The sequence below is a fragment of the Meleagris gallopavo genome, chromosome 31, assembly GCF_905368555.1.
Source record: "Meleagris gallopavo chromosome 31, MGAL_WU_HG_1.1, whole genome shotgun sequence".
Classification (NCBI taxonomy): domain Eukaryota; kingdom Metazoa; phylum Chordata; class Aves; order Galliformes; family Phasianidae; genus Meleagris; species Meleagris gallopavo.
The window spans coordinates 2613881-2626892 of NC_139434.1; positions in this window are offsets into that span (position 1 = coordinate 2613881).

A 13012-nucleotide genomic window follows, 5' to 3' on the forward strand; every position below is an offset into this window, starting at 1 on the left:
GGAGGAGGAGGAGGGACAGCGCTGGCCCTGAACACAACTGAGGCCCCGTGCCTCAGTTTCCCCAGTGGGGACAAGCAAAGGTGACCACAGAGCTGGCTGCGGTTTGCTGGAGGAGCGTTATGTGCAGGGCCGTATCCCCCGTGGGGGTTCTGTTGGGGTAATTATCGTTTGTGTAAGCGACCGCACCTATAACTGAAAGAGCTGTGACCGAGCCCAGCTCGTGTGTGGATTCATCAAAACTGGGAGATCTGAGAGGGGGAGAAATTGCAGAGAGTGAGGTTACGGTTTTGGGGGGGCAGAACGGAGTGTGTTCTTGGCAAAGCAGAGCATTTTTGGCAAAACGGGGCCTTTTTTAGTTAAATTAGATTTCTGCTTGGGGATGCTGAAACCAAAACTGGGGGTTGTGTGAAGGCAAAGCAAAGCGTGCTCCGTTCCCATGGCGCCGTATCTGCTGCAGGGTGAGCAGAGGTGATGGATGGGGTGCGGTGTGGGACCCAACATCTGGGGATTTCCCACCCCCCCCGTGACATCTGCTCCATTGGGTGCCAGCCCCGCACAGCTGCTCTCTCTGCAGCTCCCTGGGGGGGGCTTTTGGGGCTGCACCAGCAGCCCTGATGGCCCCGGGGCTTTTGTTTGGGAGTAGCAGCACCTGGCTGTGCCCAGGGTCCAGCTGTGCATGGGATCCAGCTGTGCCCAGCATGAAGCAGCGCCCTGCATCCAGCTGTGCATGGGATCCAGGTGTGCATGGGATCCAGCTGTGCACGGGATCCTGCGCCCATCATCCAGATGTGTCTGTCGCCCAGGGATCCAGCTGTGCCCATCATCCAGATGTTCTCAGAATCCAGACGTTCTCAGGATACAGCTATACCCAGAGGGGACCCCTCTGCCCTCCCTCCCTGGGTCCGTGTGTGTTCCCCAACCTCCAATTCACTCATTTTCCTTTTGAGAAGAGAAAAGAGAAGAAGAAGAGAAAAAAAAAAAAAAACCATTAGGGTTATACAACCGCTTTAAATGTCTCCTGACGGACAAGAAAGGACACGAATCCAACCTTTCATCATTCCCACCCCCAAATAAATCCAGACAAGGTTCCTTTGTAGCAGCTAAGCTGAGACACCTTAACATTTCCCTGCTAGCAAGCTCCAAGTTTCTTTACTCACCATATATTTCCCCTGACAGTTTGTACAGATACTTAAGACACCATATAATTATCATCACAGCTAAAAGGCAAGGGGTGATTTATTTGTGACAAGCACCACCTTTCCACGATGACGCCACTGACACTTACACCGAGGGTTTTTTTGGCGTGGGGATGCAAAGCCAGGCTCTTTGCTCCTCAACCTGTGGGTTTTTCCCCAGTCCTCATCCTCTCCCCGCAGGCACTTCGCTATGGGATGCTCAGATCCAGGCCTAAAGTGCCCCCACCACCCCCCAGGCTCTGTTGGGTTTGGGATTTTGGGGTTTGCCCCATCCCTTGGGCCGGCACAGGGCTCACTGTCTGCATGTCTTTTTGACTCTTGGCGTGTGAACAATGCACGCACTTATCTCAGTACTTATTTAGTGCCCAGCTCCACACCCTGAAATTGCCTGATTATAGCTTTCGGAGCCTGTGTGATGCATTGGGTTAGGCAAACAGATGTGCCAAGCACTCTTGTTGAAAACCCACATCCAGGCAGCAGCTTTCAGCTCTCCAGGTTGTTCCCTTTTTTTTTTTTTTTTTTTTTTTAATATCCTTTTTTTTCTCCACCTCTCCCTCCCCCTTTCCCTTGCAGAAGCTCTAATAATTGCCTTCACATCGCTCTCAGCAAGGGAAGGGCCGGGGAGCAGCACTCAATGCTTCAGCCACTTGCCAGTAATTTTCTCTGCAAGGAATGGGCCCCTCCGTAGCCAAGAACTCATGACTCTTTGGCCTGGTTGTCTCCTTGCCTGGAACAAACCCATCCCCTCGCCTCCGCCAGCCGATGCTGAGGCGGTTTTTCTCAACCCATGACCTCGTTGGGTGCACGTCTCCACGCAGGGATGGTGAGCAAGGCTGGGCACGGTTGGTGCCTTCACCATCTTCTACATCTCTGGGCCACCTCCCAAACCTGCCTCCATCTGCAAAGGGATTAAAGGAGAGGGCAGGTAGAGCAGGGGATGGTTTCTGCATGGCATGGTCCGTAGGATGCCCTTCCCTGGCCATGAGGTGTGAACTTGGCCAGTGTCCCCTTGGAGATAAATGGACACCTGGTGAGGGTCAACCCGGGCTGTCCGAGATGGACAGATCAGGACTCACTGAGGAGCTGTCCATTGAAAGAAAATGCTTTTGTGCTCTTGATTGAGAAGATAAAGGCTTACCCGAGGGGATAGGAAGAGATTTGGCAGGAGCCTGTTGTTCCTCCACGTCCTCCACCCAAGCCAGGCCTCCACTCAGCCTTCATGATGGGATGGGGATGGCATGGCATGCTACAGCATGAGATGGGATGGACTGGGATGAGTTGCCCTTGGGGACCCCAAGCCAATGAGTTGGACATCCGCTCATTCATGCGTGGGTCATTCCCAGTCAGCCCTTAGTTACCACGTATTTCAAGGATGAGGAGGACAGTGGGTGATGGATGCTCCCGACCATATTCCTCCTCCCATCCTATTGTCCCACCACAGCTGCTGTTTCCAGCGTGGATTTTCTCCCCTCCTTGCTTTAAGAAGCCACAGCTCTCTCCCTCCCTCTGCCGCGCTTGTTCTAACCCTGCCTGCCCTCCCTTGCCCACTCTCACGTGCACCGACGGGCTCAGACAACTTCTCTCCCAGCAGCAGCTACCGCAGCTTTTTGAGTCACCGCCACGTTCCCATGTGCCCCAGAGAGGATGGGATTGCAACGCTCAGCTCAGCACCTTCGCCTCCCATTTGCATCAGCGATCTTCCCTCAGAGTGGCAAACTAATTCCCTTGGAGTGCTGAATTAATTCCCTTGGAGTGCTGAATTAAGCCCATATATCCCAGCTTAGCTCCAGAACAGAGCTCTTCCCTGCCCCACCTCCAGCTGGCTCTGAAAGCTATTCGAAAAATGCCCTGGAATCAAACCAACGCTCTGTGGCACATTAAATAAATGAATAAATACAGATGCCGAGGCAAGATTTAAAAAGGGAAAGTCTGCTCTCTGCAATGGGACCGGGGCAGCATATTCCTATGGGGGTCCATAAATGAGAGGGGTGGATGGAACCCTCCTTCACTTGATGCAAAATCCCACCAGGCTGTCACCCCGTGGCCCATTGGGACGCTGCGTGTTCAGGATGGTTCCACCTGGCTTTCAGCATGGCAGCAGGGAGCACGCCGAGGACAATTCACCTGCACTATCTCGAGTACTGATCAGCGGTGATTCACCCTCTGCAGGTGCCTCTTCCTCCCCTCTGATTATAACGGAGCATTTGCTACCTCAGCCTTATCACAGACTGATCCAACCTGTGCCACTGCTTCTCAGCTCCTCTTTCAGGAACAATCCGAGGGACAAATCGAGGAAAACGCTGAGAATGACCATCTACATTAATGATAACCAAAGCTTAGTGCCGAGCTCTGTGTGAGGAGTGCGTGATCCGAAGTGGCTCAGAGTACCAAAGGGCCTTGGAGTGTGATAACAAAAACCCCTCCTTCTTCTCCTCCCTAAAAGAACCGGGGCACCCCCATCTCTTTTAGCTGGGCACCTCTTGGGAAGGACCCCACCTCAACTGCACGGGGTGCAGCATGATGTGGTGATGCACATTGCATGAGATCAGGGATACATTTGGGAATGCAGGTGATGTCCCACCTACACAACCCTCACTCTTCCCCCACGGGCTCATGATTGAAGGGCAGAGGTTGTGGCGGAGCGGAGCGAGGTGTCCTGCATTGCACGCCTGTGGCTTTGTGGTGGATTCTCCCCAGCCCTGTGTTGTTCTTGGCCCAACCTGCGGGACCAGCAGGGAACCATAGCTGTGTGCACAAAATCTGCCCGCTCCCAGAGGCTCTTCAAATAAGAAAAGAAAAACAAAACACCCAACGCCAGAACGGCAAAAGCAAGGAGAAAGACCTTGTGTGGCAAAACCACATGTTTATAGCCCTCAGGCTTTGACAGCTCGTTGGCTTTAGAGCCTTTCTAGCTCCGGAGAAGTAGGAGGCAGCCAGCTCCCAAAAAGATGTCATTGCCAGCATCTTCAGAGACACATTTTTGGCAGGCTGGCTGATGAAGACAAGCCTTGTGTCACCACAAAGAGCTCCTTGGCTGCCCACAGCTGGCTTGGACTCCCCGTTCTTCTCCAAGGCTTTTCCCTTGGGGAAGGGTGCCGGAATGCAAGGAGGAATGTGAGAACCTGAGCCCATGACCGCGTTGAGTCATGGCCATAGGAGATGACCGCGGGCCGAGCTGCCGCCCAAGCCTTCGGCCTCTGCTCACAGTGGTGTTTTTCTGCCTTGTTTTGGTCTCCCTGAGTGGAAATCCTCCTCTTGACCGCCTGGGGTCAGAGGGAGCCTGCAGAATTTCAGGCTTTGATGGGAGAAAGTGGAAGGGTGAGGTCTCCTTGAGGTCATGAGTTTTGGTGGACCCAAAGGGAGAGATGGATCCAACTGGGAAGTGAGACTTTGTGTCCTACACAAGGAGCTGAGGCTATAGGAGTCATCTTGAGATCCTCAGCTCCTCTGTTCTGGGTTGAAGTGTGTGACCCACACCGCAGCTGCATGGGCAGATGCTTGTTCCCATCCATCCTTCATATGTACAGCATTCTAAGTTTTGATGCTCCCACATCACGTCTGGTGGCACTGCATCTTCATGGGATGCTGGAGCCAGAGAGTTCCAACAGGACCCTAAGGGAAATTCGGGAAATCCATCAGGAGAAGCAATGCCAGGGCAATGGCAGCACAATCTCTTATCTGGGGTTACTTTCAGGGTTTCTGCTCCATGGACTTGTCTATCCCAGCACTGTATTGTCCCTTTTATGCCAATGACTGGCTGAAAAACTCCTCAGCATCCCATCCCATCCCATCCCATCCCATCCCATCCCATCCCATCCCATCCCATCCCAACCCATTTCAATCCATCCCTCTCAATCCATCCCATCCCATTTCCCTCCAGTAATGTATATTTTATTGCATTCTCCATCTTTGGAAGCTCTCAAGACCAGAATGGACCAAACCCTGAGCAACTTGTCCCCATAGCAGACCCTGCTTTGAGCAGGAACTTGATCTGGAGACCTGTGATCCCACCCAGCTCAAATTCCCCCCAATCCAACCCAGACCCAGCCCTGATTTCCCTACCACTCCTGCACAGCATCCTAAACTATCCAACACCACACTGCACATCCGAGCACTCTGCAGAAGCTGTTGCACAAGCGGAAGAGTGAGCAGCATGAAGACCTAAATAAAAGACACAAAGCCCTCCTCTGTCCCCCCAGGGCAGTTCAGAGCCACCCCAGCCCCAAAGGCTCAGTCGTATTTTGGGGATTGCACAGGGCCCTGCCTCGTGGTCGTGTCAGGCTGAATCAGCTCAGGGCACTGCTTCTCCCGACATGCCTAATTGATACCTTTGGGTCCAAGGTGTCATTAAAACGCTTGGATAATGGCTGCGGCTGCAGGAGCCGGACTGTCAGTTTATGGAGAGTGATTAATGCACCCGAAATCCAACGTGGGGTGTGGGCGTGGGGCAGGGGGCTGCAGGGGGTAGGAACCCCATGGGAGGGATCCTGGAGTGGGGGCGTCCCTGGGGTCTCCGTCTCGGCACCCCCCCTCCTCAGGCTGCCCACGCTGCTTGGGAGCTGCGATGACGACTTCTCATTTAATCTTTGTTTTATTAGCATCAAACAGCCGGAGTCTTGTAAGTACATGCGTTCTCCCATTGACGCGGGGCGGCCTTTGATGCTGATTTACAGTGGTGAGATGCAGCCGATCCATAATTGTACCCTAAAAAAAGGGGGATATTAAGGCATTAAGGGCATTTCTGCAGAGCCAAGGGATCCACTCCGCCATTTCTACCGCGCTTTGCTGTGCTTCTCCTAAGGAAGAGAGGATGGGAAACCAGGGATGTGCCAGGGGTTCACACCACTGTGTCTTGGGGAGTGAAAAATCCACTGTGAAAAGGAAGAAAGTTTGGGAAAACATTTCTTGTCTGCCCAAAATTGGGTGGATGGAAAGCGAAATTCAGTCACCCAAAGGAGAGGAGGAGGCTGAAGGAGACCCTTTGCGCATCGTTTTGTGGTGTGTGGGCTCCTCATCCCTCAGTGCGCCAGAGGAACTGCTGCAGCATTCCCTGGCAAAGGAGAGATGCTTTGGGATGCTGCACATGGAACGCAGGGCAGATTGAGCTACAAGCCTTTATTTTCTGCTTAGCACCAAGCGAAGCTCTGCAACAAGTAGGTCAGCCTGTAGCATTAATGAGAATTGCTCCAGGACTGGGTGCTGGCAGTGAGAAACGGGGTGCAATGGGGCACATTTGGGTGCACAGGTACCCTTCTGGGGCTCTTCGGTTTCTTCTTCCCATTCATCCAAGAATAACCCATACCGACACCCCTTCACACACCATATCTCACTGCAGGACCCCTGAAGGGAGATGGGGAAATTGAGGCACGATGCATGAATTCATACGAGGGCAGGGGGACAGCACAGTGCAGTGAGCTGGTTATGGATGGGGAAACTGAGGCACGAGGTGAGCAGCGGGTGGGTGACATGATAACATCACAAAATCCATCTGGCATCCCAGAGCTTTTGCTCCTTTCTCATTTCTCCCCTCCCCACCGCTATTGTTCCCTCTCACTTCTTCCGACGGATCGTTGGCTGAAGTCAGAGATCCCCCGAGCGATGAGCTCATGGACCCGGGGACGTGGGGATGTGTCACCTCCTGGGGTCACCCCCAGCCAAACCCCACGGGGCTGCGCCTCACCTGGTGGCGCCGGGCCCGGCTGCATCCACAGGCAGCGGATTTACAGCCATCGTCACTCACTGTCAAATTAACAGCTGAGGCAAAACAAGGAGAAGGAGCTGCATGCTTCCTCGGTCCTCATCCCTAATTTCTTCACCGTCTTTCTATTTTTTTCCCCCATAAATTCTCCCCTGGGTTCCCCTTCATCTCAAAGCAGAGCTCTCAGGGCAGGACCATCCCGTTCGGGACACCCATCCATGCAGAACCCCCCTGCCTGCGCCGTGCCAGATTTATCCCCGCTTCGAAACATAAATGTCAAGTGATGGGGCTGCGTAAATTACTTTTAATAAGAATAATGCCGCGTCTCGCTGGCACATTAATGCATGTATTACCCATGCTGAGCGTGGAGGGCTCGGCGGGATGCTGAGCGCTTCTTACTCTCCTCAAAATGCTCATCAGAGGGAAATCAGCGTCACCCACCCGCAAAGTGCAGCTCAGTGCCTCAGTGCTGGGTACAGAGAGCACAGGGATGCACACAGCGGTGCGCTCATATCCCATTGGGAATAAAACCTGCATCCCACGGGGAATAAAGCCTCCGTCCCATTGGGACACGAAGCCCACATCCCATGGGGAATAAAACCTTTGTCCCGTTGGGACACGAAGCCCACATCCCATTGGGATCCATTTCTTCCCTATGACACAAAGCCACACTCAGCCCTCATTCTCCCCCCCACACCCAGGCAGATTTCCAGCCCTCCCCACTCCCACCTTATCCAAATACCCGCAGGTACTGCGGCCCCTTCCACCATCCTCTCATGTCAACCCACTCTGAATGAAGGGCTTTGACACTGTTGAGCCTTCTTTATGCTCTGAGCAGTTTGGAGAGTGTTTTTCTTGCCACAGCCGCATGCACCGCTGAGGCATGAGCTCTGCTGCTGCCTCATTGCGTTCACGGGCTGGAGGGCTTCGGGAAGAGATGGATTTATGGTTCCCTAAAAGTGATTTATGCTCCGAGCAGAGCAGCCCAGTGGAGTTCCCCCACTCACGCACACCTCCCCTCTGTTGAAAGTTTTAAGATGAATTCACAAAAACATATACGTAAAATAAAAACAGGGCACCCCCCCACCCCCTCCACAGCCCTCCAACTGCCAACGCTGCAGCTATAATTACCCAACCTGTAATCAAAGTAATTTGCATCCAGCACGACCCAGCGTTGCACATGCCCGGCTGAATTTTCCATCCCGCTGCAATCCTGCAGAGCAGGGCAGAAAAATTTTTATAAGGAAAATCCTTCTGCCACGTCATGGTATTGCTTGGGGGTTGTGCAAGCGGACGGCGCTGGGATGGCGGCTGCACCATCTCTGCTCCATGGAAGAGGAGTTTTGCAACATGCTTTCTCCCAGGGGATATAAACTTGTGGGGCTGTTTTCCCTTTTGCTGCAGAGCTCTGTTAGGAGCAGGGGGGGTTATCTGGGCACGTCCCTCTGCCTGCTCCAGTTGGGTTGAAGTGTTGTTTCCAACTGATGTAGTTCTGAGCCATCGTTGCTACATGTGGGGTTTCTCCCCTGTTTGGCACCAGCCTGCCTACAAAACCTGCACCGAATCCATCTATGAGTTCTGCAAATTTGCACTGTGCTCTGTGTGTGTCCATGAGAGCCCACAAATAAATCCCCCCTTGATGTCTCCGAGACCTGTTGGCCGCATTAATATCAGCACTGAGCGAAAGGTCTCCAAGGTAATTACATTCCTGCAGTGTTGATGTAACCGGGTGAAGGCACAGGGCAGCATTTCAGTCCCGGGGAGCCCTGGGTGAGCTCCACACCAGCACAACCTTTGGATCCTCCCTGCTGGAGTGAGACATTAATGCTGCCCAAAGACCGGAGGAGAGCGCACCCAGAGCGCGCACCATGGCAAATGGAAAATCCATTTATCTGGGTCTGCTTCAGCGTTAGCAAGGCTCTGTTCATAGAGACAAGCTGTGAATGTACTGGAAAAAGCATTTCCTCCATCCCAGGACTCGTGAACGGCTCATTCCCTGCTGCTGGCTCAAGTAGCACCCAAAAAACACATGTACCACATCTTGGGGAGCGTTCACCCAAAATCAAATTCACCCAGCGTCAGATTCACCCCAAACCAAATTCATCCAACACCAAATTCACCCAAGACCAATCGATCTTTGGTGCAGCGAGTTGGCCATAGTGTGTAGGATCCCACTGGGCACCTTATGGGGATGAAGTGAGCACCCTCACATCCCCTTCCCAGCACCCCCCTCCCAGTTGGACCACTACCAGAGCAGCAGTGCAGAGCTCGCTGCAAGGAACGAGCTGCCAGCTCCACCCCAGCTCATAAATCAGCATCCGTCCCACAGCCCCATGTTATCATTCATCTCCATGTCCACACAAATCACTGCAGCTGATGGCTGCCGTCTGCAGAACACCGCTTTTTGCCGGATAACGTGGCATTAGGAGCTGGAGGGAGAGGCCGTTTTTAAAAGCTGACAGTAAAGTGTTTTACAGGGTGGCTGGTAATTTATTTTAATATAAGTTCAGCGGAGGAATGACAGGGGGAAAGTGAACGTGCTGCTTCCCGACTTTCTGCCAATTGAGTTGTTTTGCTGAACAATAATTGGTGGTTTCAGACCCGAAATTTCTTTTCTTGGTGCATTTCTTTACAACGGCAACAGCTGCTGTACCAGGACAAGGAGAACCTCCTCTGCTTCCATGGATGGGAGATGATTTGGGTGGTGACGGGGAAAGGGACTCTTGGCAAGTTTCATTTTGTAGAATGGGGAATTGGGGTAGCAGGAGTAGAAGAGCCAAAGTGTCTCACAAGCATCTCACAAGGCTGCTTCCCAAAAGAAAGAGTGACAGATGCAGAGGAAAGTTGTTTCCAGTTCAGATGCAGTTCCTGCAGGATGCCTAACGATACCCAACCACATCCATGCTGCTCTTCCACTGTGCCCAGCTTGATGGGCACCTCCAAAATCTACAGGGCGAGTCGATGCCTTCTGCTTGATGAATAGACATAAGTGGCAAAAACAGGTATATTTTGCTGCGTTTATCAGACCACCAAAGCATTTCCCAGAAGAGGAACCCCTGGCCTCCATTAGCTCATCTCTGAGTACGGTCCTCCAAGCTTATAAATTTTTCAAATGCAGAATCTCTGGGGATGGCTGATGAAATACAGCCCCGGTTGCTGAAAAAGAAAAGAAAAGGAAAAACAGAAGGCATTAAAATCTGTTGCTCGTAGAGAATGTGGAATCTCCAGTGCTGGAAGACCAGCTCAGGCAAATCTCCACCACAAGGAGCCAAGTGGGTGACTTGGATCCGTCCCATCAGCTTCAGGATAATGTTCCCTTGGCTCTGGTGAAAGTGCTTTCCTCCTTCATGGGCTTGGTTGGATTTTACAAGGTTGAAAAAAGCTCAGTAAATGTTTGAGAGCCACATGATTCCCAGTAACCCCACATCTGCCCTTCAGACAGTGGTAAAAACACCCTCTATCAGAAAGTGCTTCAGCCGGAGTGGCTGGAATGTTTTGCCAGGGAAATCACTGCCATTATCTCCATTTTATAGAATGGGAAACTGGGGCACTGAGGGCAGAAATTACATGGCTGAGGTCACCAGCAAACCAGTGGCAGAGCCAGCAGTGAACGGGCAGCAGATAAACTGTGGTGGGATGGCTCAGGACACCCAGCCCTCTCCAGAGATGGATGAGCTGGAAACTCAAAGCTCTCCAGAAGCTGTGGCAGCTCTCCGGTCTTCTCCTTGGCTTTCTGCCTTTTGGTCTTGATGGGGATAACAGCATCCAATCTTTTCCCTTGAGGAAGGATGTTTTGGGATGGGAATGTCCTAAAATAATGGTGTTGATGGGCTCAGCTGGCTTTGCCCTCTCCTGACAATATGCATCGTTGCAACTTTGGGGATCTGTAAGCTGTGGGGCAGAACAAGAACAAAAACCTCCATAGATACACACTGCTTTACCTTCTCCCCCACAAATACAGCTCAGTCCCAGATGTGAGAAGAGGCAGATCCAGGGAGAGAGGAAGGGAATGGGTTTTGCAGATGTTACAGCAGAAGACATTTTTAAAGAGAGATACAAGCACACGGGGGTTGGCAGATAGTTCCTATTGTGGGTTTATGAAATACAATGGACAGCAGTGCGCTTTGGAAGGATCTTTATCTCTGCATTGTCTGCAGCTCAGTGCACTTTTTTTGGCGTGAAGAAACGCGGTGTGAGCTGTATGGCTCATCCCCAGGGCTTACTCATGGAGTCCCAGGGTGGTGTCATCCACACACAAACAGAAAACTCCCCTGTCCAACTTTCATCCCAGCGTGATGACAGGGGCAGATTGAGCTGGCTTTGCTCCCCAAACGTGTTCAATCCCCAGAAATCCCACTTGGAAAGAAACCCCGAGCAATCCCATAGGAGAGGTAGCAACCCATGTTGCTGTGCATGGCACCATGCAGACATGGAGCCAATGAGGAGCTGATGGTTACAGGAGGGTTTGTTAAACCCCATTTACACCCCAAGTCGTTGCCTTGAACCAAAGGTGGGGCAGCACGGATCTCTTCTGCCTTCTCACAAATCATGGAGCCGAAGGTTTGTGTGCCCCAGATCCTGGGCACCCTTTGCTGGGTCGGTGCCATCGGATGCCTGTGGTGCTGCAGAACTGGTTGCTGTGTGACCAGTCCCAGCAAATGAAGGGGTGCATTTCCTTTGCTGTCCCCTCATCCGACACTACTCACCCTAATCCGGCGCGGTGACGCCAGCCGTGTTCTGCTGGGAGGAAGCGCCGTGCGACGCTTTGCTTCCCAAAGCTCCCAGGGTAAGATCCTGATTCCCAGGATATGACTGTTTCAAGGCGGGTTCTGCTCGGCACCTGGTGCCTCCTGGGGCAGCAGAGTTGATGGCCCTTTGGATGCACATCCCCACCACCAGCACACCCAGCTCTGGTAGATGCTGAACGTGATGCTCTTTGAATGCCCACACAGCTGGAGCCCAAAGCTGCTGCTGGATTTCCCCACATTTGCCCAGAGGAATTGCGGGTGACCCAACCCTGGGGGTTCTCATGGCCATGGGTGGGACCCTGGGTACCCGATCTGCTGCCTGTTGTAGTCTCTGGCACCCAGCCCATGGCAGGGGGTTGGGACTGTATGATCTGTGAGGTCCCTTCCAACCCAACCGTTTGATAATATTGTGATTCTGTGGCCTCTTGCTCTCTTGTTTTCGCCTCCCTGCACAGATCTCCAAAGGAAGTTGAGTTGGGAAGGGAAGGGAAGGGCAAGGGGAAGGGAAGGGGGAAAGGAAGAGGGAAAGGAAGGGGAAGGGAAGGGAAGGGAAGGGAAGGGAAGGGAAGGGAAGGGAAGGGAAGGGAAGGGAAGGGAAGGGAAGGGAAGGGAAGGGAAGGGAAGGGAAGGGAAGGGAAGGGAAGGGAAGGGAAGGGAAGGGAAGGGAAGGGAAGGGAAGGGAAGGGAAGGGAAGAGAAGAAGAGAAGAGAAGAGAGAAGAGAAGAGAAGAGAAGAGAAGAGAAGAGAAGAGAAGAAGAGAAGAGAAGAGAAGAGAAGAGAAGAGAAGAGAAGAGAAGAGAAGAGAAGAGAAGAGAAGAGAAGAGAAGAGAAGAGAAGAGAAGAGAAGAGAAGAGAGAGAGGGGAAGGAAAAAGGAAAGGAAATACTTCCTTTAATGTGAGAAATTGAATGCCCTGGGAGCAAACACCCATAAGTTCCTTCTCCAGCATTTGTTTTGGAAAGTGTTGTTGCTAAACATGAACTGAGGGCCACAACCACCTGGATGTAGGTTGGCCCAGACCCAAACAGGAGCCAGTCTGCCTGACACCAGCAGCACATTTGGCCAAGGAAGGCTCCTTGACTCCTGGTGCTTTCTGCTCTCAGAGCTGAGACACTCCTGCGAGATCTCCCCTCACCCAGTTTTGGCCAAGCCTGCATTTTCCTGTCTGTGTGCCCAGGGGTTGACTCTTGGCTTAGTCAACCCAGCAGAAATCCTCCTTTTGGCTCTAGCATCAACCAGAAGGATCCACGTGTGCATTGAAGAATAAACCACTTTAAATTGCTGGATTACGGAGGGAATTTAGCTTTTATTTCTGCAAACTCTCTCCTCACTGCTCACCACAGGATCGGGTAAATCAGAGCCCCTAAGACG